This window comes from Ambystoma mexicanum, chromosome 13 (genome assembly GCF_040938575.1).
Source record: "Ambystoma mexicanum isolate Mex_15411 chromosome 13, UKY_AmexF1_1, whole genome shotgun sequence".
NCBI classification, from domain to species: domain Eukaryota; kingdom Metazoa; phylum Chordata; class Amphibia; order Caudata; family Ambystomatidae; genus Ambystoma; species Ambystoma mexicanum.
In genome coordinates this window covers 356,973,044-356,995,610 of record NC_090938.1, presented here as the reverse complement: position 1 = coordinate 356,995,610, position 22,567 = coordinate 356,973,044, and the positions used below count along the sequence as shown (strand labels likewise).

The window sequence follows — 22,567 nt, the reverse complement described above, 5'->3', positions numbered from 1 at the left end:
CACTCACTATTTAAATTCAATGACATCACAGGAAGCAGCAGCATCTGAACTTTGATCTTGGCTGGAAACGTTGAATGATGCCAAACACTGGGAAACTGGAGCTTGCGTTATGCTGGTTTTACTACTAATGGTGTGCCATACGGAAGCTCAAGCACCTTCCTCTGGATTAGTGTTGTGAACCCTCCAGGAGCTCTTGTTATATTTTTCTGAACTTCAACTTGATGTGTTTATCTATCAATGGCCGGGTAAGGAAGAACGAGTCAACGATCTTGTTTCTATTATGACAAACATGATCTATTTTTCACTGACTTTGCACCACCATTGTTTTATCTCTTCTTTAAGCATGGGACTCGAGCACCGTTCCCAAACAGACGAGGTGGCCGAGTGGTTAAGGCAATGGACTGCTAATCCATTGTGCTCTGCACGCGTGGGTTCGAATCCCACCTTCGTCGTATTTTTTCTTTATAGTCTGCATTTAAACATAGACCAAAGTCTTTCAACCTCCCTGTGAAAGACAGGAATGAGTACAGATATGGAAATAGAGATGTAAAAATAAGTTCATTGGTGCAGGCGGAGAATGAAATTAGTCAAAGACTTTCCTCGTAGGTTTCCATTCTTTACTATTATAGGAGCCAAAATCAGCGCAGTTAGTAAACTCCCAAGCTTACATCCCAAATTCTTTTTTCTTTTAGTTGTCTGCCTTTTACATGTTCATTTTGCCATCATTCTGACCTGCTATCTAAACTCATGAACCTGTTCAGCATCCTACTCAATACATACATACCCGTAAAAGTACATACTCAAACGCATACCGACAATGTATCACCAACATAAGCACACACGCTTTCGCAAATCAGATGTATGATGACGTACTGAACACATGCAGAGATATACAGCCATTTTTACACAACCAGAAATTCATATACCTGGAGATCTACCTAGGTAAAACCCATGGTTTCTTTGCACTTTCTGTTGTTGGCTGTGAGCAAGCAGCAGGTGGCCTTGTAGCTCAGTGGCAGAGCACTGGTCTCGTAAACCAGGGGTCATGAGTTCAAACCTCATCAGGGCCTCGGGCGGGGAAGAGAAGCCAGAGTTGCACCATCTACAGAGAACCTTTTATGACGGGATGCATCCTCATAATTGAAGTCTTCCACAGAAGGAGTGAAATAGAGTTCGAGAGGAAGGCCTAATGTTTTCAGGCAAAGACTGACAAAAACCTTGCAATGTCGCATGTAGCTGCTTTGGTGAAAAGACTGTTCAAGTACACAATGCAACGGAGGGGTGTTCCCCATCTCCATACAATCATCTCTTTGATAATGTAAACGTGCCAGGCGTGTTGAAAGACAAAGACAGACACAACCGCACATACCAGTTGAAGAAAGACAGCCAGCAAACACATTTGTATAGAGGTAAGCAAGCCTCAATTAGAGATGTGAGTCCCTCCGTTTCTGCGGGAGTCCACAAGTTTAATAAAAAATGAACACATATCTTTCATGTTCTAATGATTACCAATCTTTCTGATTAGCTCTGCATAGCTCCAATGGCTATGTGTGTGTGTGTGTGTGTATGTGCCCGTGTGTGTAGGGGAAGGGGTCGGTAGATGTGTTCACGCAGAGCAAGTTGCATACATCGCCAACAGCCATTCTCTCCTGCTCCTGTGCATCCAGTTCGGAAGCGAACCCACCCAATTGTTCTATATGTCTGCTACCCTGACCGCATTCACACATCATTGGCTATTAGTATGCAGCTTGTGTGCGCTGTCAATGGGATATAAGCACCATTCCCCATGTCTGCAATAGCTAGACCAGATTCTGAGGTATGATGAGCAGGGGTCCAGGCACTTCGCCTGACGAACGCCTGACAAACGCTGGGCTTAGCCCTGCCGGGCCTAGCCCTGAGGGGCCTAACTGGGCATGGCCCTGTGTAAGGTAGGGTGAGCAGGGGACCACTTGCAACTAACCTTCGGCACCAATCAGGCATGGAGAGGTATGTGCAAATGCCCAGCCCTTTAGCAATCTCGATCTGCAAAACCTTCAACTCCTAATTCTCATGGCTCCCAGAAGCCCTAGCCCATATGCAAATGAGGCGAGTTCCTATCAGCATCCTTGTTCTGCTTGATTTTATCAAAGTGACTGCCTGATTAGTGAAAGGGTATTTATTCTCAGAGGTTTGCTTCAAAGGCGATAATGCAGTAAATAGACAACATTATTCTTTGTAAGTTGATATTGTCTCCTGGATCCTACTCCAGTAACCCTTTTTCTACCTTTACAAATGTCTTCCGTAAGTGGTGCTCAGCAGAAAATGGAGTATAATAACAGTTGACATTTTTTATTTTCTGTTCTATTTTCAAAAACCCTCCGTAGCTGTATTTAAAGCGCAAACACCCCATAAATAACTTGCAATGAGTATTCCATGTCTAAAAGGCAGAGGAGCTGTCATACAACATTAACTGACAATCAAGGAAACCTTGAGGTGAACCAAAAAATGTCCAGAACATTTATTGGTTCAATAATTCAGTTTTGAGGTGAATTAGTAAAAAGTTCCAAAGTTGCTCCAGGTGAGGCTTGAACTCACAACCTCGGCATTGCTCACTGCATGTACTGCTGTATAAGTACCGCGCGCTAACCGATTGCGCCACTGGAGCTGCTGTGTTTTGGTTTTCGACATGAAACTACACCCACAAACACACACACAAGTGTACAAAAGCACCCACAAGCTCTGGCATTGTCTTTTTAGCTGACACCAAATTATGGGTGCCTTGTAGTGCCCATATTGTGCCACTGGAGCTTACCTTTTAGCCTGATATACACTTTGTCACTGATGTTCAGCCAATGGTGCAGTCAAATGTCCCTTCTACATTTTTGTCATGCTGCAGGCAGTGCCACTGGAGCCAGCATGATGCTCTTCCTCATATTCAACACGTGTCAATTGAAACACCTCCCAATGTCATCTTGGCGATGCCTATAAACACCCCAGGACTTTGATGAATTTTTCTCAACAGCAAGTGAGGCAGTTTTCCTGCAAACGGCTGGATGTACCTCAACAAGGAACGCATTGTGGTTCTATTTTGAAGATGTTTGTGTTATTACCTGTAAAGACTTGAATGCCTAACATAATCCCTGTAGACGAGGTGGCCGAGTGGTTAAGGCGATGGACTGCTAATCTACTGTACACGCGTGGTTTCGAATCCCACCTTTGTCGATTTTAACTTTTGAAATCTTTTTTAAACATCTGCATTGCTCTAAGCACCATTGCCATTGGCTTTCAAAGAACATACAGACAAAAGTGAAAATATGCATGTTAGTTGATTAAGAAGGACACAAACAAGGTTGTCGTGTTACTGGCAGGAATGCAATCTGCTGTGCTTGACTACCCTTTGAGCCAGAATCCGGATAGAAATTTAAAAAAGCAAAGGTAATATCCATATTGTCTCTCTGCTGCCATGTACATGTTTTTTTCAACTTTCACGCATCACATCTCCTCATTAGTCACCCTAAAATTGCACGGAATACGCACAAATTAGCTGCTCCTCAAAAAATCGGCCAGAAAAAAACAGGTCAAATCACAATCATATACATACATTCTCACACACCCTTCAAATATGTCTACCCAGTAAACATCATGTTGTGTGCTCGTTGTGTTGCTGTTATGCGTCGTAACCTGAGGGGCTCTGTAGCTCAGTGGCAGAGCACTGGTCTTGTAAACCAGGGGTCGTTAGTTCGATCCTCATCAGGGCCTCCAAATGGTAATTTTCTTGAACATTGTTGAATAGGAACTGATATTGCACATTGTACCTGTGCAACCTTTTACCAATGGATTCGGGCCTATAACAAAGCCACAAGCGCAAGGTGTCTGAATAGTCTGTGGGGAAGGTCGGCTTTCTGGACCTAATTTCTTCAAGAAAAAGACCTTGATAATCTTGTGATGACAGATGCAGATGATCACGGTGAAGCCCTTACTCTATTGAACAGTACAGCGGTTCTGGGTTGCACGCCTTTCTCTATTTTCAGGGACGTTGATGTGGCAAAATTTAATTGGAAAAGGGTTATTGCCATCACTCACTATTTAAATTCAATGACATCACAGGAAGCAGCAGCATCTGAACTTTGATCTTGGCTGGAAACGTTGAATGATGCCAAACACTGGGAAACTGGAGCTTGCGTTATGCTGGTTTTACTACTAATGGTGTGCCATACGGAAGCTCAAGCACCTTCCTCTGGATTAGTGTTGTGAACCCTCCAGGAGCTCTTGTTATATTTTTCTGAACTTCAACTTGATGTGTTTATCTATCAATGGCCGGGTAAGGAAGAACGAGTCAACGATCTTGTTTCTATTATGACAAACATGATCTATTTTTCACTGACTTTGCACCACCATTGTTTTATCTCTTCTTTAAGCATGGGTTTCGAGCACCGTTCCCAAACAGACGAGGTGGCCGAGTGGTTAAGGCGATGGACTGCTAATCCATTGTGCTCTGCACGCGTGGGTTCGAATCCCACCTTCGTCGTATTTTTTCTTTATAGTCTGCATTTAAACATAGACCAAAGTCTTTCAACCTCCCTGTGAAAGACAGGAATGAGTACAGATATGGAAATAGAGATGTAAAAATAAGTTCATTGGTGCAGGCGGAGAATGAAATTAGTCAAAGACTTTCCTCGTAGGTTTCCATTCTTTACTATTATAGGAGCCAAAATCAGCGCAGTTAGTAAACTCCCAAGCTTACATCCCAAATTCTTTTTTCTTTTAGTTGTCTGCCTTTTACATGTTCATTTTGCCATCATTCTGACCTGCTATCTAAACTCATGAACCTGTTCAGCATCCTACTCAATACATACATACCCGTAAAAGTACATACTCAAACGCATACCGACAATGTATCACCAACATAAGCACACACGCTTTCGCAAATCAGATGTATGATGACGTACTGAACACATGCAGAGATATACAGCCATTTTTACACAACCAGAAATTCATATACCTGGAGATCTACCTAGGTAAAACCCATGGTTTCTTTGCACTTTCTGTTGTTGGCTGTGAGCAAGCAGCAGGTGGCCTTGTAGCTCAGTGGCAGAGCACTGGTCTCGTAAACCAGGGGTCATGAGTTCAAACCTCATCAGGGCCTCGGGCGGGGAAGAGAAGCCAGAGTTGCACCATCTACAGAGAACCTTTTATGACGGGATGCATCCTCATAATTGAAGTCTTCCACAGAAGGAGTGAAATAGAGTTCGAGAGGAAGGCCTAATGTTTTCAGGCAAAGACTGACAAAAACCTTGCAATGTCGCATGTAGCTGCTTTGGTGAAAAGACTGTTCAAGTACACAATGCAACGGAGGGGTGTTCCCCATCTCCATACAATCATCTCTTTGATAATGTAAACGTGCCAGGCGTGTTGAAAGACAAAGACAGACACAACCGCACATACCAGTTGAAGAAAGACAGCCAGCAAACACATTTGTATAGAGGTAAGCAAGCCTCAATTAGAGATGTGAGTCCCTCCGTTTCTGCGGGAGTCCACAAGTTTAATAAAAAATGAACACATATCTTTCATGTTCTAATGATTACCAATCTTTCTGATTAGCTCTGCATAGCTCCAATGGCTATGTGTGTGTGTGTGTGTGTATGTGCCCGTGTGTGTAGGGGAAGGGGTCGGTAGATGTGTTCACGCAGAGCAAGTTGCATACATCGCCAACAGCCATTCTCTCCTGCTCCTGTGCATCCAGTTCGGAAGCGAACCCACCCAATTGTTCTATATGTCTGCTACCCTGACCGCATTCACACATCATTGGCTATTAGTATGCAGCTTGTGTGCGCTGTCAATGGGATATAAGCACCATTCCCCATGTCTGCAATAGCTAGACCAGATTCTGAGGTATGATGAGCAGGGGTCCAGGCACTTCGCCTGACGAACGCCTGACAAACGCTGGGCTTAGCCCTGCCGGGCCTAGCCCTGAGGGGCCTAACTGGGCATGGCCCTGTGTAAGGTTGGGTGAGCAGGGGACCACTTGCAACTAACCTTCGGCACCAATCAGGCATGGAGAGGTATGTGCAAATGCCCAGCCCTTTAGCAATCTCGATCTGCAAAACCTTCAACTCCTAATTCTCATGGCTCCCAGAAGCCCTAGCCCATATGCAAATGAGGCGAGTTCCTATCAGCATCCTTGTTCTGCTTGATTTTATCAAAGTGACTGCCTGATTAGTGAAAGGGTATTTATTCTCAGAGGTTTGCTTCAAAGGCGATAATGCAGTAAATAGACAACATTATTCTTTGTAAGTTGATATTGTCTCCTGGATCCTACTCCAGTAACCCTTTTTCTACCTTTACAAATGTCTTCCGTAAGTGGTGCTCAGCAGAAAATGGAGTATAATAACAGTTGACATTTTTTATTTTCTGTTCTATTTTCAAAAACCCTCCGTAGCTGTATTTAAAGCGCAAACACCCCATAAATAACTTGCAATGAGTATTCCATGTCTAAAAGGCAGAGGAGCTGTCATACAACATTAACTGACAATCAAGGAAACCTTGAGGTGAACCAAAAAATGTCCAGAACATTTATTGGTTCAATAATTCAGTTTTGAGGTGAATTAGTAAAAAGTTCCAAAGTTGATCCAGGTGAGGCTTGAACTCACAACCTCGGCATTGCTCACTGCATGTACTGCTGTATAAGTACCGCGCGCTAACCGATTGCGCCACTGGAGCTGCTGTGTTTTGGTTTTCGACATGAAACTACACCCACAAACACACACACAAGTGTACAAAAGCACCCACAAGCTCTGGCATTGTCTTTTTAACTGACACCAAATTATGGGTGCCTTGTAGTGCCCATATTGTGCCACTGGAGCTTACCTTTTAGCCTGATATACACTTTGCCACTGATGTTCAGCCAATGGTGCAGTCAAATGTCCCTTCTACATTTTTGTCATGCTGCAGGCAGTGCCACTGGAGCCAGCATGATGCTCTTCCTCATATTCAACACGTGTCAATTGAAACACCTCCCAATGTCATCTTGGCGATGCCTATAAACACCCCAGGACTTTGATGAATTTTTCTCAACAGCAAGTGAGGCAGTTTTCCTGCAAACGGCTGGATGTACCTCAACAAGGAACGCATTGTGGTTCTATTTTGAAGATGTTTGTGTTATTACCTGTAAAGACTTGAATGCCTAACATAATCCCTGTAGACGAGGTGGCTGAGTGGTTAAGGCGATGGACTGCTAATCTGCTGTACACGCGTGGTTTCGAATCCCACCTTTGTCGATTTTAACTTTTGAAATCTTTTTTAAACATCTGCATTGCTCTAAGCACCATTGCCATTGGCTTTCAAAGAACATACAGACAAAAGTGAAAATATGCATGTTAGTTGATTAAGAAGGACACAAACAAGGTTGTCGTGTTACTGGCAGGAATGCAATCTGCTGTGCTTGACTACCCTTTGAGCCAGAATCCGGATAGAAATTTAAAAAAGCAAAGGTAATATCCATATTGTCTCTCTGCTGCCATGTACATGTTTTTTTCAACTTTCACGCATCACATCTCCTCATTAGTCACCCTAAAATTGCACGGAATACGCACAAATTAGCTGCTCCTCAAAAAATCGGCCAGAAAAAAACAGGTCAAATCACAATCATATACATACATTCTCACACACCCTTCAAATATGTCTACCCAGTAAACATCATGTTGTGTGCTCGTTGTGTTGCTGTTATGCGTCGTAACCTGAGGGGCTCTGTAGCTCAGTGGCAGAGCACTGGTCTTGTAAACCAGGGGTCGTGAGTTCGATCCTCATCAGGGCCTCCAAATGGTAATTTTCTTGAACATTGTTGAATAGGAACTGATATTGCACATTGTACCTGTGCAACCTTTTACCAATGGATTCGGGCCTATAACAAAGCCACAAGCGCAAGGTGTCTGAATAGTCTGTGGGGAAGGTCGGCTTTCTGGACCTAATTTCTTCAAGAAAAAGACCTTGATAATCTTGTGATGACAGATGCAGATGATCACGGTGAAGCCCTTACTCTATTGAACAGTACAGCGGTTCTGGGTTGCACGCCTTTCTCTATTTTCAGGGACGTTGATGTGGCAAAATTTTATTGGAAAAGGGTTATTGCCATCACTCACTATTTAAATTCAATGACATCACAGGAAGCAGCAGCATCTGAACTTTGATCTTGGCTGGAAACGTTGAATGATGCCAAACACTGGGAAACTGGAGCTTGCGTTATGCTGGTTTTACTACTAATGGTGTGCCATACGGAAGCTCAAGCACCTTCCTCTGGATTAGTGTTGTGAACCCTCCAGGAGCTCTTGTTATATTTTTCTGAACTTCAACTTGATGTGTTTATCTATCAATGGCCGGGTAAGGAAGAACGAGTCAACGATCTTGTTTCTATTATGACAAACATGATCTATTTTTCACTGACTTTGCACCACCATTGTTTTATCTCTTCTTTAAGCATGGGACTCGAGCACCGTTCCCAAACAGACGAGGTGGCCGAGTGGTTAAGGCGATGGACTGCTAATCCATTGTGCTCTGCACGCGTGGGTTCGAATCCCACCTTCGTCGTATTTTTTCTTTATAGTCTGCATTTAAACATAGACCAAAGTCTTTCAACCTCCCTGTGAAAGACAGGAATGAGTACAGATATGGAAATAGAGATGTAAAAATAAGTTCATTGGTGCAGGCGGAGAATGAAATTAGTCAAAGACTTTCCTCGTAGGTTTCCATTCTTTACTATTATAGGAGCCAAAATCAGCGCAGTTAGTAAACTCCCAAGCTTACATCCCAAATTCTTTTTTCTTTTAGTTGTCTGCCTTTTACATGTTCCTTTTGCCATCATTCTGACCTGCTATCTAAACTCATGAACCTGTTCAGCATCCTACTCAATACATACATACCCGTAAAAGTACATACTCAAACGCATACCGACAATGTATCACCAACATAAGCACACACGCTTTCGCAAATCAGATGTATGATGACGTACTGAACACATGCAGAGATATACAGCCATTTTTACACAACCAGAAATTCATATACCTGGAGATCTACCTAGGTAAAACCCATGGTTTCTTTGCACTTTCTGTTGCTGGCTGTGAGCAAGCAGCAGGTGGCCTTGTAGCTCAGTGGCAGAGCACTGGTCTCGTAAACCAGGGGTCATGAGTTCAAACCTCATCAGGGCCTCGGGCGGATTATTTTCAAAAAGCACGGGGAAGAGAAGCCAGAGTTGCACCATCTACAGAGAACCTTTTATGACGGGATGCATCCTCATAATTGAAGTCTTCCACAGAAGGAGTGAAATAGAGTTCGAGAGGAAGGCCTAATGTTTTCAGGCAAAGACTGACAAAAACCTTGCAATGTCGCATGTAGCTGCTTTGGTGAAAAGACTGTTCAAGTACACAATGCAACGGAGGGGTGTTCCCCATCTCCATACAATCATCTCTTTGATAATGTAAACGTGCCAGGCGTGTTGAAAGACAAAGACAGACACAACCGCACATACCAGTTGAAGAAAGACAGCCAGCAAACACATTTGTATAGAGGTAAGCAAGCCTCAATTAGAGATGTGAGTCCCTCCGTTTCTGCGGGAGTCCACAAGTTTAATAAAAAATGAACACATATCTTTCATGTTCTAATGATTACCAATCTTTCTGATTAGCTCTGCATAGCTCCAATGGCTATGTGTGTGTGTGTGTGTGTATGTGCCCGTGTGTGTAGGGGAAGGGGTCGGTAGATGTGTTCACGCAGAGCAAGTTGCATACATCGCCAACAGCCATTCTCTCCTGCTCCTGTGCATCCAGTTCGGAAGTGAACCCACCCAATTGTTCTATATGTCTGCTACCCTGACCGCATTCACACATCATTGGCTATTAGTATGCAGCTTGTGGGCGCTGTCAATGGGATATAAGCACCATTCCCCATGTCTGCAATAGCTAGACCAGATTCTGAGGTATGATGAGCAGGGGTCCAGGCACTTCGCCTGACGAACGCCTGACAAACGCTGGGCTTAGCCCTGCCGGGCCTAGCCCTGAGGGGCCTAACTGGGCATGGCCCTGTGTAAGGTAGGGTGAGCAGGGGACCACTTGCAACTAACCTTCGGCACCAATCAGGCATGGAGAGGTCTGTGCAAATGCCCAGCCCTTTAGCAATCTCGATCTGCAAAACCTTCAACTCCTAATTCTCATGGCTCCCAGAAGCCCTAGCCCATATGCAAATGAGGCGAGTTCCTATCAGCATCCTTGTTCTGCTTGATTTTATCAAAGTGACTGCCTGATTAGTGAAAGGGTATTTATTCTCAGAGGTTTGCTTCAAAGGCGATAATGCAGTAAATAGACAACATTATTCTTTGTAAGTTGATATTGTCTCCTGGATCCTACTCCAGTAACCCTTTTTCTACCTTTACAAATGTCTTCCGTAAGTGGTGCTCAGCAGAAAATGGAGTATAATAACAGTTGACATTTTTTATTTTCTGTTCTATTTTCAAAAACCCTCCGTAGCTGTATTTAAAGCGCAAACACCCCATAAATAACTTGCAATGAGTATTCCATGTCTAAAAGGCAGAGGAGCTGTCATACAACATTAACTGACAATCAAGGAAACCTTGAGGTGAACCAAAAAATGTCCAGAACATTTATTGGTTCAATAATTCAGTTTTGAGGTGAATTAGTAAAAAGTTCCAAAGTTGCTCCAGGTGAGGCTTGAACTCACAACCTCGGCATTGCTCACTGCATGTACTGCTGTATAAGTACCGCGCGCTAACCGATTGCGCCACTGGAGCTGCTGTGTTTTGGTTTTCGACATGAAACTACACCCACAAACACACACACAAGTGTACAAAAGCACCCACAAGCTCTGGCATTGTCTTTTTAGCTGACACCAAATTATGGGTGCCTTGTAGTGCCCATATTGTGCCACTGGAGCTTACCTTTTAGCCTGATATACACTTTGCCACTGATGTTCAGCCAATGGTGCAGTCAAATGTCCCTTCTACATTTTTGTCATGCTGCAGGCAGTGCCACTGGAGCCAGCATGATGCTCTTCCTCATATTCAACACGTGTCAATTGAAACACCTCCCAATGTCATCTTGGCGATGCCTATAAACACCCCAGGACTTTGATGAATTTTTCTCAACAGCAAGTGAGGCAGTTTTCCTGCAAACGGCTGGATGTACCTCAACAAGGAACGCATTGTGGTTCTATTTTGAAGATGTTTGTGTTATTACCTGTAAAGACTTGAATGCCTAACATAATCCCTGTAGACGAGGTGGCCGAGTGGTTAAGGCGATGGACTGCTAATCTGCTGTACACGCGTGGTTTCGAATCCCACCTTTGTCGATTTTAACTTTTGAAATCTTTTTTAAACATCTGCATTGCTCTAAGCACCATTGCCATTGGCTTTCAAAGAACATACAGACAAAAGTGAAAATATGCATGTTAGTTGATTAAGAAGGACACAAACAAGGTTGTCGTGTTACTGGCAGGAATGCAATCTGCTGTGCTTGACTACCCTTTGAGCCAGAATCCGGATAGAAATTTAAAAAAGCAAAGGTAATATCCATATTGTCTCTCTGCTGCCATGTACATGTTTTTTTCAACTTTCACGCATCACATCTCCTCATTAGTCACCCTAAAATTGCACGGAATACGCACAAATTAGCTGCTCCTCAAAAAATCGGCCAGAAAAAAACAGGTCAAATCACAATCATATACATACATTCTCACACACCCTTCAAATATGTCTACCCAGTAAACATCATGTTGTGTGCTCGTTGTGTTGCTGTTATGCGTCGTAACCTGAGGGGCTCTGTAGCTCAGTGGCAGAGCACTGGTCTTGTAAACCAGGGGTCGTGAGTTCGATCCTCATCAGGGCCTCCAAATGGTAATTTTCTTGAACATTGTTGAATAGGAACTGATATTGCACATTGTACCTGTGCAACCTTTTACCAATGGATTCGGGCCTATAACAAAGCCACAAGCGCAAGGTGTCTGAATAGTCTGTGGGGAAGGTCGGCTTTCTGGACCTAATTTCTTCAAGAAAAAGACCTTGATAATCTTGTGATGACAGATGCAGATGATCACGGTGAAGCCCTTACTCTATTGAACAGTACAGCGGTTCTGGGTTGCACGCCTTTCTCTATTTTCAGGGACGTTGATGTGGCAAAATTTAATTGGAAAAGGGTTATTGCCATCACTCACTATTTAAATTCAATGACATCACAGGAAGCAGCAGCATCTGAACTTTGATCTTGGCTGGAAACGTTGAATGATGCCAAACACTGGGAAACTGGAGCTTGCGTTATGCTGGTTTTACTACTAATGGTGTGCCATACGGAAGCTCAAGCACCTTCCTCTGGATTAGTGTTGTGAACCCTCCAGGAGCTCTTGTTATATTTTTCTGAACTTCAACTTGATGTGTTTATCTATCAATGGCCGGGTAAGGAAGAACGAGTCAACGATCTTGTTTCTATTATGACAAACATGATCTATTTTTCACTGACTTTGCACCACCATTGTTTTATCTCTTCTTTAAGCATGGGACTCGAGCACCGTTCCCAAACAGACGAGGTGGCCGAGTGGTTAAGGCGATGGACTGCTAATCCATTGTGCTCTGCACGCGTTGGTTCGAATCCCACCTTCGTCGTATTTTTTCTTTATAGTCTGCATTTAAACATAGACCAAAGTCTTTCAACCTCCCTGTGAAAGACAGGAATGAGTACAGATATGGAAATAGAGATGTAAAAATAAGTTCATTGGTGCAGGCGGAGAATGAAATTAGTCAAAGACTTTCCTCGTAGGTTTCCATTCTTTACTATTATAGGAGCCAAAATCAGCGCAGTTAGTAAACTCCCAAGCTTACATCCCAAATTCTTTTTTCTTTTAGTTGTCTGCCTTTTACATGTTCCTTTTGCCATCATTCTGACCTGCTATCTAAACTCATGAACCTGTTCAGCATCCTACTCAATACATACATACCCGTAAAAGTACATACTCAAACGCATACCGACAATGTATCACCAACATAAGCACACACGCTTTCGCAAATCAGATGTATGATGACGTACTGAACACATGCAGAGATATACAGCCATTTTTACACAACCAGAAATTCATATACCTGGAGATCTACCTAGGTAAAACCCATGGTTTCTTTGCACTTTCTGTTGCTGGCTGTGAGCAAGCAGCAGGTGGCCTTGTAGCTCAGTGGCAGAGCACTGGTCTCGTAAACCAGGGGTCATGAGTTCAAACCTCATCAGGGCCTCGGGCGGATTATTTTCAAAAAGCACGGGGAAGAGAAGCCAGAGTTGCACCATCTACAGAGAACCTTTTATGACGGGATGCATCCTCATAATTGAAGTCTTCCACAGAAGGAGTGAAATAGAGTTCGAGAGGAAGGCCTAATGTTTTCAGGCAAAGACTGACAAAAACCTTGCAATGTCGCATGTAGCTGCTTTGGTGAAAAGACTGTTCAAGTACACAATGCAACGGAGGGGTGTTCCCCATCTCCATACAATCATCTCTTTGATAATGTAAACGTGCCAGGCGTGTTGAAAGACAAAGACAGACACAACCGCACATACCAGTTGAAGAAAGACAGCCAGCAAACACATTTGTATAGAGGTAAGCAAGCCTCAATTAGAGATGTGAGTCCCTCCGTTTCTGCGGGAGTCCACAAGTTTAATAAAAAATGAACACATATCTTTCATGTTCTAATGATTACCAATCTTTCTGATTAGCTCTGCATAGCTCCAATGGCTATGTGTGTGTGTGTGTGTGTATGTGCCCGTGTGTGTAGGGGAAGGGGTCGGTAGATGTGTTCACGCAGAGCAAGTTGCATACATCGCCAACAGCCATTCTCTCCTGCTCCTGTGCATCCAGTTCGGAAGTGAACCCACCCAATTGTTCTATATGTCTGCTACCCTGACCGCATTCACACATCATTGGCTATTAGTATGCAGCTTGTGGGCGCTGTCAATGGGATATAAGCACCATTCCCCATGTCTGCAATAGCTAGACCAGATTCTGAGGTATGATGAGCAGGGGTCCAGGCACTTCGCCTGACGAACGCCTGACAAACGCTGGGCTTAGCCCTGCCGGGCCTAGCCCTGAGGGGCCTAACTGGGCATGGCCCTGTGTAAGGTAGGGTGAGCAGGGGACCACTTGCAACTAACCTTCGGCACCAATCAGGCATGGAGAGGTCTGTGCAAATGCCCAGCCCTTTAGCAATCTCGATCTGCAAAACCTTCAACTCCTAATTCTCATGGCTCCCAGAAGCCCTAGCCCATATGCAAATGAGGCGAGTTCCTATCAGCATCCTTGTTCTGCTTGATTTTATCAAAGTGACTGCCTGATTAGTGAAAGGGTATTTATTCTCAGAGGTTTGCTTCAAAGGCGATAATGCAGTAAATAGACAACATTATTCTTTGTAAGTTGATATTGTCTCCTGGATCCTACTCCAGTAACCCTTTTTCTACCTTTACAAATGTCTTCCGTAAGTGGTGCTCAGCAGAAAATGGAGTATAATAACAGTTGACATTTTTTATTTTCTGTTCTATTTTCAAAAACCCTCCGTAGCTGTATTTAAAGCGCAAACACCCCATAAATAACTTGCAATGAGTATTCCATGTCTAAAAGGCAGAGGAGCTGTCATACAACATTAACTGACAATCAAGGAAACCTTGAGGTGAACCAAAAAATGTCCAGAACATTTATTGGTTCAATAATTCAGTTTTGAGGTGAATTAGTAAAAAGTTCCAAAGTTGCTCCAGGTGAGGCTTGAACTCACAACCTCGGCATTGCTCACTGCATGTACTGCTGTATAAGTACCGCGCGCTAACCGATTGCGCCACTGGAGCTGCTGTGTTTTGGTTTTCGACATGAAACTACACCCACAAACACACACACAAGTGTACAAAAGCACCCACAAGCTCTGGCATTGTCTTTTTAGCTGACACCAAATTATGGGTGCCTTGTAGTGCCCATATTGTGCCACTGGAGCTTACCTTTTAGCCTGATATACACTTTGCCACTGATGTTCAGCCAATGGTGCAGTCAAATGTCCCTTCTACATTTTTGTCATGCTGCAGGCAGTGCCACTGGAGCCAGCATGATGCTCTTCCTCATATTCAACACGTGTCAATTGAAACACCTCCCAATGTCATCTTGGCGATGCCTATAAACACCCCAGGACTTTGATGAATTTTTCTCAACAGCAAGTGAGGCAGTTTTCCTGCAAACGGCTGGATGTACCTCAACAAGGAACGCATTGTGGTTCTATTTTGAAGATGTTTGTGTTATTACCTGTAAAGACTTGAATGCCTAACATAATCCCTGTAGACGAGGTGGCCGAGTGGTTAAGGCGATGGACTGCTAATCTGCTGTACACGCGTGGTTTCGAATCCCACCTTTGTCGATTTTAACTTTTGAAATCTTTTTTAAACATCTGCATTGCTCTAAGCACCATTGCCATTGGCTTTCAAAGAACATACAGACAAAAGTGAAAATATGCATGTTAGTTGATTAAGAAGGACACAAACAAGGTTGTCGTGTTACTGGCAGGAATGCAATCTGCTGTGCTTGACTACCCTTTGAGCCAGAATCCGGATAGAAATTTAAAAAAGCAAAGGTAATATCCATATTGTCTCTCTGCTGCCATGTACATGTTTTTTTCAACTTTCACGCATCACATCTCCTCATTAGTCACCCTAAAATTGCACGGAATACGCACAAATTAGCTGCTCCTCAAAAAATCGGCCAGAAAAAAACAGGTCAAATCACAATCATATACATACATTCTCACACACCCTTCAAATATGTCTACCCAGTAAACATCATGTTGTGTGCTCGTTGTGTTGCTGTTATGCGTCGTAACCTGAGGGGCTCTGTAGCTCAGTGGCAGAGCACTGGTCTTGTAAACCAGGGGTCGTGAGTTCGATCCTCATCAGGGCCTCCAAATGGTAATTTTCTTGAACATTGTTGAATAGGAACTGATATTGCACATTGTACCTGTGCAACCTTTTACCAATGGATTCGGGCCTATAACAAAGCCACAAGCGCAAGGTGTCTGAATAGTCTGTGGGGAAGGTCGGCTTTCTGGACCTAATTTCTTCAAGAAAAAGACCTTGATAATCTTGTGATGACAGATGCAGATGATCACGGTGAAGCCCTTACTCTATTGAACAGTACAGCGGTTCTGGGTTGCACGCCTTTCTCTATTTTCAGGGACGTTGATGTGGCAAAATTTAATTGGAAAAGGGTTATTGCCATCACTCACTATTTAAATTCAATGACATCACAGGAAGCAGCAGCATCTGAACTTTGATCTTGGCTGGAAACGTTGAATGATGCCAAACACTGGGAAACTGGAGCTTGCGTTATGCTGGTTTTACTACTAATGGTGTGCCATACGGAAGCTCAAGCACCTTCCTCTGGATTAGTGTTGTGAACCCTCCAGGAGCTCTTGTTATATTTTTCTGAACTTCAACTTGATGTGTTTATCTATCAATGGCCGGGTAAGGAAGAACGAGTCAACGATCTTGTTTCTATTATGACAAACATGATCTATTTTTCACTGACTTTGCACCACCATTGTTTTATCTCTTCTTTAAGCATGGGACTCGAGCACCGTTCCCAAACAGACGAGGTGGCCGAGTGGTTAAGGCGATGGACTGCTAATCCATTGTGCTCTGCACGCGTTGGTTCGAATCCCACCTTCGTCGTATTTTTTCTTTATAGTCTGCATTTAAACATAGACCAAAGTCTTTCAACCTCCCTGTGAAAGACAGGAATGAGTACAGATATGGAAATAGAGATGTAAAAATAAGTTCATTGGTGCAGGCGGAGAATGAAATTAGTCAAAGACTTTCCTCGTAGGTTTCCATTCTTTACTATTATAGGAGCCAAAATCAGCGCAGTTAGTAAACTCCCAAGCTTACATCCCAAATTCTTTTTTCTTTTAGTTGTCTGCCTTTTACATGTTCCTTTTGCCATCATTCTGACCTGCTATCTAAACTCATGAACCTGTTCAGCATCCTACTCAATACATACATACCCGTAAAAGTACATACTCAAACGCATACCGACAATGTATCACCAACATAAGCACACACGCTTTCGCAAATCAGATGTATGATGACGTACTGAACACATGCAGAGATATACAGCCATTTTTACACAACCAGAAATTCATATACCTGGAGATCTACCTAGGTAAAACCCATGGTTTCTTTGCACTTTCTGTTGCTGGCTGTGAGCAAGCAGCAGGTGGCCTTGTAGCTCAGTGGCAGAGCACTGGTCTCGTAAACCAGGGGTCATGAGTTCAAACCTCATCAGGGCCTCGGGCGGATTATTTTCAAAAAGCACGGGGAAGAGAAGCCAGAGTTGCACCATCTACAGAGAACCTTTTATGACGGGATGCATCCTCATAATTGAAGTCTTCCACAGAAGGAGTGAAATAGAGTTCGAGAGGAAGGCCTAATGTTTTCAGGCAAAGACTGACAAAAACCTTGCAATGTCGCATGTAGCTGCTTTGGTGAAAAGACTGTTCAAGTACACAATGCAACGGAGGGGTGTTCCCCATCTCCATACAATCATCTCTTTGATAATGTAAACGTGCCAGGCGTGTTGAAAGACAAAGACAGACACAACCGCACATACCAGTTGAAGAAAGACAGCCAGCAAACACATTTGTATAGAGGTAAGCAAGCCTCAATTAGAGATGTGAGTCCCTCCGTTTCTGCGGGAGTCCACAAGTTTAATAAAAAATGAACACATATCTTTCATGTTCTAATGATTACCAATCTTTCTGATTAGCTCTGCATAGCTCCAATGGCTATGTGTGTGTGTGTGTGTGTATGTGCCCGTGTGTGTAGGGGAAGGGGTCGGTAGATGTGTTCACGCAGAGCAAGTTGCATACATCGCCAACAGCCATTCTCTCCTGCTCCTGTGCATCCAGTTCGGAAGTGAACCCACCCAATTGTTCTATATGTCTGCTACCCTGACCGCATTCACACATCATTGGCTATTAGTATGCAGCTTGTGGGCGCTGTCAATGGGATCCATTCCCCATGTCTGCAATAGCTAGACCAGATTCTGAGGTATGATGAGCAGGGGTCCAGGCACTTCGCCTGACGAACGCCTGACAAACGCTGGGCTTAGCCCTGCCGGGCCTAGCCCTGAGGGGCCTAACTGGGCATGGCCCTGTGTAAGGTAGGGTGAGCAGGGGACCACTTGCAACTAACCTTCGGCACCAATCAGGCATGGAGAGGTCTGTGCAAATGCCCAGCCCTTTAGCAATCTCGATCTGCAAAACCTTCAACTCCTAATTCTCATGGCTCCCAGAAGCCCTAGCCCATATGCAAATGAGGCGAGTTCCTATCAGCATCCTTGTTCTGCTTGATTTTATCAAAGTGACTGCCTGATTAGTGAAAGGGTATTTATTCTCAGAGGTTTGCTTCAAAGGCGATAATGCAGTAAATAGACAACATTATTCTTTGTAAGTTGATATTGTCTCCTGGATCCTACTCCAGTAACCCTTTTTCTACCTTTACAAATGTCTTCCGTAAGTGGTGCTCAGCAGAAAATGGAGTATAATAACAGTTGACATTTTTTATTTTCTGTTCTATTTTCAAAAACCCTCCGTAGCTGTATTTAAAGCGCAAACACCCCATAAATAACTTGCAATGAGTATTCCATGTCTAAAAGGCAGAGGAGCTGTCATACAACATTAACTGACAATCAAGGAAACCTTGAGGTGAACCAAAAAATGTCCAGAACATTTATTGGTTCAATAATTCAGTTTTGAGGTGAATTAGTAAAAAGTTCCAAAGTTGCTCCAGGTGAGGCTTGAACTCACAACCTCGGCATTGCTCACTGCATGTACTGCTGTATAAGTACCGCGCGCTAACCGATTGCGCCACTGGAGCTGCTGTGTTTTGGTTTTCGACATGAAACTACACCCACAAACACACACACAAGTGTACAAAAGCACCCACAAGCTCTGGCATTGTCTTTTTAGCTGACACCAAATTATGGGTGCCTTGTAGTGCCCATATTGTGCCACTGGAGCTTACCTTTTAGCCTGATATACACTTTGCCACTGATGTTCAGCCAATGGTGCAGTCAAATGTCCCTTCTACATTTTTGTCATGCTGCAGGCAGTGCCACTGGAGCCAGCATGATGCTCTTCCTCATATTCAACACGTGTCAATTGAAACACCTCCCAATGTCATCTTGGCGATGCCTATAAACACCCCAGGACTTTGATGAATTTTTCTCAACAGCAAGTGAGGCAGTTTTCCTGCAAACGGCTGGATGTACCTCAACAAGGAACGCATTGTGGTTCTATTTTGAAGATGTTTGTGTTATTACCTGTAAAGACTTGAATGCCTAACATAATCCCTGTAGACGAGGTGGCCGAGTGGTTAAGGCGATGGACTGCTAATCTGCTGTACACGCGTGGTTTCGAATCCCACCTTTGTCGATTTTAACTTTTGAAATCTTTTTTAAACATCTGCATTGCTCTAAGCACCATTGCCATTGGCTTTCAAAGAACATACAGACAAAAGTGAAAATATGCATGTTAGTTGATTAAGAAGGACACAAACAAGGTTGTCGTGTTACTGGCAGGAATGCAATCTGCTGTGCTTGACTACCCTTTGAGCCAGAATCCGGATAGAAATTTAAAAAAGCAAAGGTAATATCCATATTGTCTCTCTGCTGCCATGTACATGTTTTTTTCAACTTTCACGCATCACATCTCCTCATTAGTCACCCTAAAATTGCACGGAATACGCACAAATTAGCTGCTCCTCAAAAAATCGGCCAGAAAAAAACAGGTCAAATCACAATCATATACATACATTCTCACACACCCTTCAAATATGTCTACCCAGTAAACATCATGTTGTGTGCTCGTTGTGTTGCTGTTATGCGTCGTAACCTGAGGGGCTCTGTAGCTCAGTGGCAGAGCACTGGTCTTGTAAACCAGGGGTCGTGAGTTCGATCCTCATCAGGGCCTCCAAATGGTAATTTTCTTGAACATTGTTGAATAGGAACTGATATTGCACATTGTACCTGTGCAACCTTTTACCAATGGATTCGGGCCTATAACAAAGCCACAAGCGCAAGGTGTCTGAATAGTCTGTGGGGAAGGTCGGCTTTCTGGACCTAATTTCTTCAAGAAAAAGACCTTGATAATCTTGTGATGACAGATGCAGATGATCACGGTGAAGCCCTTACTCTATTGAACAGTACAGCGGTTCTGGGTTGCACGCCTTTCTCTATTTTCAGGGACGTTGATGTGGCAAAATTTAATTGGAAAAGGGTTATTGCCATCACTCACTATTTAAATTCAATGACATCACAGGAAGCAGCAGCATCTGAACTTTGATCTTGGCTGGAAACGTTGAATGATGCCAAACACTGGGAAACTGGAGCTTGCGTTATGCTGGTTTTACTACTAATGGTGTGCCATACGGAAGCTCAAGCACCTTCCTCTGGATTAGTGTTGTGAACCCTCCAGGAGCTCTTGTTATATTTTTCTGAACTTCAACTTGATGTGTTTATCTATCAATGGCCGGGTAAGGAAGAACGAGTCAACGATCTTGTTTCTATTATGACAAACATGATCTATTTTTCACTGACTTTGCACCACCATTGTTTTATCTCTTCTTTAAGCATGGGACTCGAGCACCGTTCCCAAACAGACAAGGTGGCCGAGTGGTTAAGGCGATGGACTGCTAATCCATTGTGCTCTGCACGCGTTGGTTCGAATCCCACCTTCGTTGTATTTTTTCTTTATAGTCTGCATTTAAACATAGACCAAAGTCTTTCAACCTCCCTGTGAAAGACAGGAATGAGTACAGATATGGAAATAGAGATGTAAAAATAAGTTCATTGGTGCAGGCGGAGAATGAAATTAGTCAAAGACTTTCCTCGTAGGTTTCCATTCTTTACTATTATAGGAGCCAAAATCAGCGCAGTTAGTAAACTCCCAAGCTTACATCCCAAATTCTTTTTTCTTTTAGTTGTCTGCCTTTTACATGTTCCTTTTGCCATCATTCTGACCTGCTATCTAAACTCATGAACCTGTTCAGCATCCTACTCAATACATACATACCCGTAAAAGTACATACTCAAACGCATACCGACAATGTATCACCAACATAAGCACACACGCTTTCGCAAATCAGATGTATGATGACGTACTGAACACATGCAGAGATATACAGCCATTTTTACACAACCAGAAATTCATATACCTGGAGATCTACCTAGGTAAAACCCATGGTTTCTTTGCACTTTCTGTTGCTGGCTGTGAGCAAGCAGCAGGTGGCCTTGTAGCTCAGTGGCAGAGCACTGGTCTCGTAAACCAGGGGTCATGAGTTCAAACCTCATCAGGGCCTCGGGCGGATTATTTTCAAAAAGCACGGGGAAGAGAAGCCAGAGTTGCACCATCTACAGAGAACCTTTTATGACGGGATGCATCCTCATAATTGAAGTCTTCCACAGAAGGAGTGAAATAGAGTTCGAGAGGAAGGCCTAATGTTTTCAGGCAAAGACTGACAAAAACCTTGCAATGTCGCATGTAGCTGCTTTGGTGAAAAGACTGTTCAAGTACACAATGCAACGGAGGGGTGTTCCCCATCTCCATACAATCATCTCTTTGATAATGTAAACGTGCCAGGCGTGTTGAAAGACAAAGACAGACACAACCGCACATACCAGTTGAAGAAAGACAGCCAGCAAACACATTTGTATAGAGGTAAGCAAGCCTCAATTAGAGATGTGAGTCCCTCCGTTTCTGCGGGAGTCCACAAGTTTAATAAAAAATGAACACATATCTTTCATGTTCTAATGATTACCAATCTTTCTGATTAGCTCTGCATAGCTCCAATGGCTATGTGTGTGTGTGTGTGTGTATGTGCCCGTGTGTGTAGGGGAAGGGGTCGGTAGATGTGTTCACGCAGAGCAAGTTGCATACATCGCCAACAGCCATTCTCTCCTGCTCCTGTGCATCCAGTTCGGAAGTGAACCCACCCAATTGTTCTATATGTCTGCTACCCTGACCGCATTCACACATCATTGGCTATTAGTATGCAGCTTGTGGGCGCTGTCAATGGGATATAAGCACCATTCCCCATGTCTGCAATAGCTAGACCAGATTCTGAGGTATGATGAGCAGGGGTCCAGGCACTTCGCCTGACGAACGCCTGACAAACGCTGGGCTTAGCCCTGCCGGGCCTAGCCCTGAGGGGCCTAACTGGGCATGGCCCTGTGTAAGGTAGGGTGAGCAGGGGACCACTTGCAACTAACCTTCGGCACCAATCAGGCATGGAGAGGTCTGTGCAAATGCCCAGCCCTTTAGCAATCTCGATCTGCAAAACCTTCAACTCCTAATTCTCATGGCTCCCAGAAGCCCTAGCCCATATGCAAATGAGGCGAGTTCCTATCAGCATCCTTGTTCTGCTTGATTTTATCAAAGTGACTGCCTGATTAGTGAAAGGGTATTTATTCTCAGAGGTTTGCTTCAAAGGCGATAATGCAGTAAATAGACAACATTATTCTTTGTAAG

General features: G+C 43.7%; 23 non-coding genes across 23 annotated transcripts; 18 read left to right on the top strand and 5 right to left on the bottom strand.

Moving 5' to 3' along the window:
- Positions 1–370: 370 nt before the first annotated feature.
- Positions 371–452, top strand: TRNAS-GCU (transfer RNA serine (anticodon GCU)). The gene has a single exon. It is a non-coding gene; the product is annotated as a tRNA-Ser (tRNA).
- A 546-nt stretch (positions 453–998) lies between these two features.
- On the top strand, positions 999–1,070 carry TRNAT-CGU (transfer RNA threonine (anticodon CGU)). The gene has a single exon. It is a non-coding gene; the product is annotated as a tRNA-Thr (tRNA).
- Positions 1,071–2,549: 1,479 nt separating this feature from the next.
- Positions 2,550–2,644, bottom strand: TRNAI-UAU (transfer RNA isoleucine (anticodon UAU)). The gene is made up of 2 exons: positions 2,607–2,644; positions 2,550–2,585 (listed from the first exon to the last, which is right to left on the bottom strand). It is a non-coding gene; the product is annotated as a tRNA-Ile (tRNA).
- Positions 2,645–3,124: 480 nt separating this feature from the next.
- Positions 3,125–3,201, top strand: TRNAS-GCU (transfer RNA serine (anticodon GCU)). Its single transcript has one exon. It is a non-coding gene; the product is annotated as a tRNA-Ser (tRNA).
- Positions 3,202–3,666: 465 nt separating this feature from the next.
- On the top strand, positions 3,667–3,738 carry TRNAT-UGU (transfer RNA threonine (anticodon UGU)). The gene has a single exon. It is a non-coding gene; the product is annotated as a tRNA-Thr (tRNA).
- A 687-nt stretch (positions 3,739–4,425) lies between these two features.
- On the top strand, positions 4,426–4,507 carry TRNAS-GCU (transfer RNA serine (anticodon GCU)). Its single transcript has one exon. It is a non-coding gene; the product is annotated as a tRNA-Ser (tRNA).
- A 546-nt stretch (positions 4,508–5,053) lies between these two features.
- On the top strand, positions 5,054–5,125 carry TRNAT-CGU (transfer RNA threonine (anticodon CGU)). The gene has a single exon. It is a non-coding gene; the product is annotated as a tRNA-Thr (tRNA).
- A 1,479-nt stretch (positions 5,126–6,604) lies between these two features.
- Positions 6,605–6,699, bottom strand: TRNAI-UAU (transfer RNA isoleucine (anticodon UAU)). Its single transcript has 2 exons — positions 6,662–6,699; positions 6,605–6,640 (listed from the first exon to the last, which is right to left on the bottom strand). It is a non-coding gene; the product is annotated as a tRNA-Ile (tRNA).
- A 1,022-nt stretch (positions 6,700–7,721) lies between these two features.
- On the top strand, positions 7,722–7,793 carry TRNAT-UGU (transfer RNA threonine (anticodon UGU)). The gene has a single exon. It is a non-coding gene; the product is annotated as a tRNA-Thr (tRNA).
- A 687-nt stretch (positions 7,794–8,480) lies between these two features.
- On the top strand, positions 8,481–8,562 carry TRNAS-GCU (transfer RNA serine (anticodon GCU)). Its single transcript has one exon. It is a non-coding gene; the product is annotated as a tRNA-Ser (tRNA).
- Positions 8,563–9,108: 546 nt separating this feature from the next.
- Positions 9,109–9,180, top strand: TRNAT-CGU (transfer RNA threonine (anticodon CGU)). Its single transcript has one exon. It is a non-coding gene; the product is annotated as a tRNA-Thr (tRNA).
- Positions 9,181–10,679: 1,499 nt separating this feature from the next.
- On the bottom strand, positions 10,680–10,774 carry TRNAI-UAU (transfer RNA isoleucine (anticodon UAU)). Its single transcript has 2 exons — positions 10,737–10,774; positions 10,680–10,715 (listed from the first exon to the last, which is right to left on the bottom strand). It is a non-coding gene; the product is annotated as a tRNA-Ile (tRNA).
- A 1,022-nt stretch (positions 10,775–11,796) lies between these two features.
- Positions 11,797–11,868, top strand: TRNAT-UGU (transfer RNA threonine (anticodon UGU)). The gene has a single exon. It is a non-coding gene; the product is annotated as a tRNA-Thr (tRNA).
- Positions 11,869–12,555: 687 nt separating this feature from the next.
- TRNAS-GCU (transfer RNA serine (anticodon GCU)) lies at positions 12,556–12,637 on the top strand. Its single transcript has one exon. It is a non-coding gene; the product is annotated as a tRNA-Ser (tRNA).
- Positions 12,638–13,183: 546 nt separating this feature from the next.
- On the top strand, positions 13,184–13,255 carry TRNAT-CGU (transfer RNA threonine (anticodon CGU)). The gene has a single exon. It is a non-coding gene; the product is annotated as a tRNA-Thr (tRNA).
- A 1,499-nt stretch (positions 13,256–14,754) lies between these two features.
- TRNAI-UAU (transfer RNA isoleucine (anticodon UAU)) lies at positions 14,755–14,849 on the bottom strand. The gene is made up of 2 exons: positions 14,812–14,849; positions 14,755–14,790 (listed from the first exon to the last, which is right to left on the bottom strand). It is a non-coding gene; the product is annotated as a tRNA-Ile (tRNA).
- A 1,022-nt stretch (positions 14,850–15,871) lies between these two features.
- Positions 15,872–15,943, top strand: TRNAT-UGU (transfer RNA threonine (anticodon UGU)). The gene has a single exon. It is a non-coding gene; the product is annotated as a tRNA-Thr (tRNA).
- A 687-nt stretch (positions 15,944–16,630) lies between these two features.
- Positions 16,631–16,712, top strand: TRNAS-GCU (transfer RNA serine (anticodon GCU)). The gene has a single exon. It is a non-coding gene; the product is annotated as a tRNA-Ser (tRNA).
- Positions 16,713–17,258: 546 nt separating this feature from the next.
- On the top strand, positions 17,259–17,330 carry TRNAT-CGU (transfer RNA threonine (anticodon CGU)). The gene has a single exon. It is a non-coding gene; the product is annotated as a tRNA-Thr (tRNA).
- Positions 17,331–18,822: 1,492 nt separating this feature from the next.
- Positions 18,823–18,917, bottom strand: TRNAI-UAU (transfer RNA isoleucine (anticodon UAU)). Its single transcript has 2 exons — positions 18,880–18,917; positions 18,823–18,858 (listed from the first exon to the last, which is right to left on the bottom strand). It is a non-coding gene; the product is annotated as a tRNA-Ile (tRNA).
- A 1,022-nt stretch (positions 18,918–19,939) lies between these two features.
- On the top strand, positions 19,940–20,011 carry TRNAT-UGU (transfer RNA threonine (anticodon UGU)). The gene has a single exon. It is a non-coding gene; the product is annotated as a tRNA-Thr (tRNA).
- A 687-nt stretch (positions 20,012–20,698) lies between these two features.
- Positions 20,699–20,780, top strand: TRNAS-GCU (transfer RNA serine (anticodon GCU)). Its single transcript has one exon. It is a non-coding gene; the product is annotated as a tRNA-Ser (tRNA).
- Positions 20,781–21,326: 546 nt separating this feature from the next.
- TRNAT-CGU (transfer RNA threonine (anticodon CGU)) lies at positions 21,327–21,398 on the top strand. The gene has a single exon. It is a non-coding gene; the product is annotated as a tRNA-Thr (tRNA).
- The last annotated feature ends 1,169 nt before the right edge of the window (positions 21,399–22,567 follow it).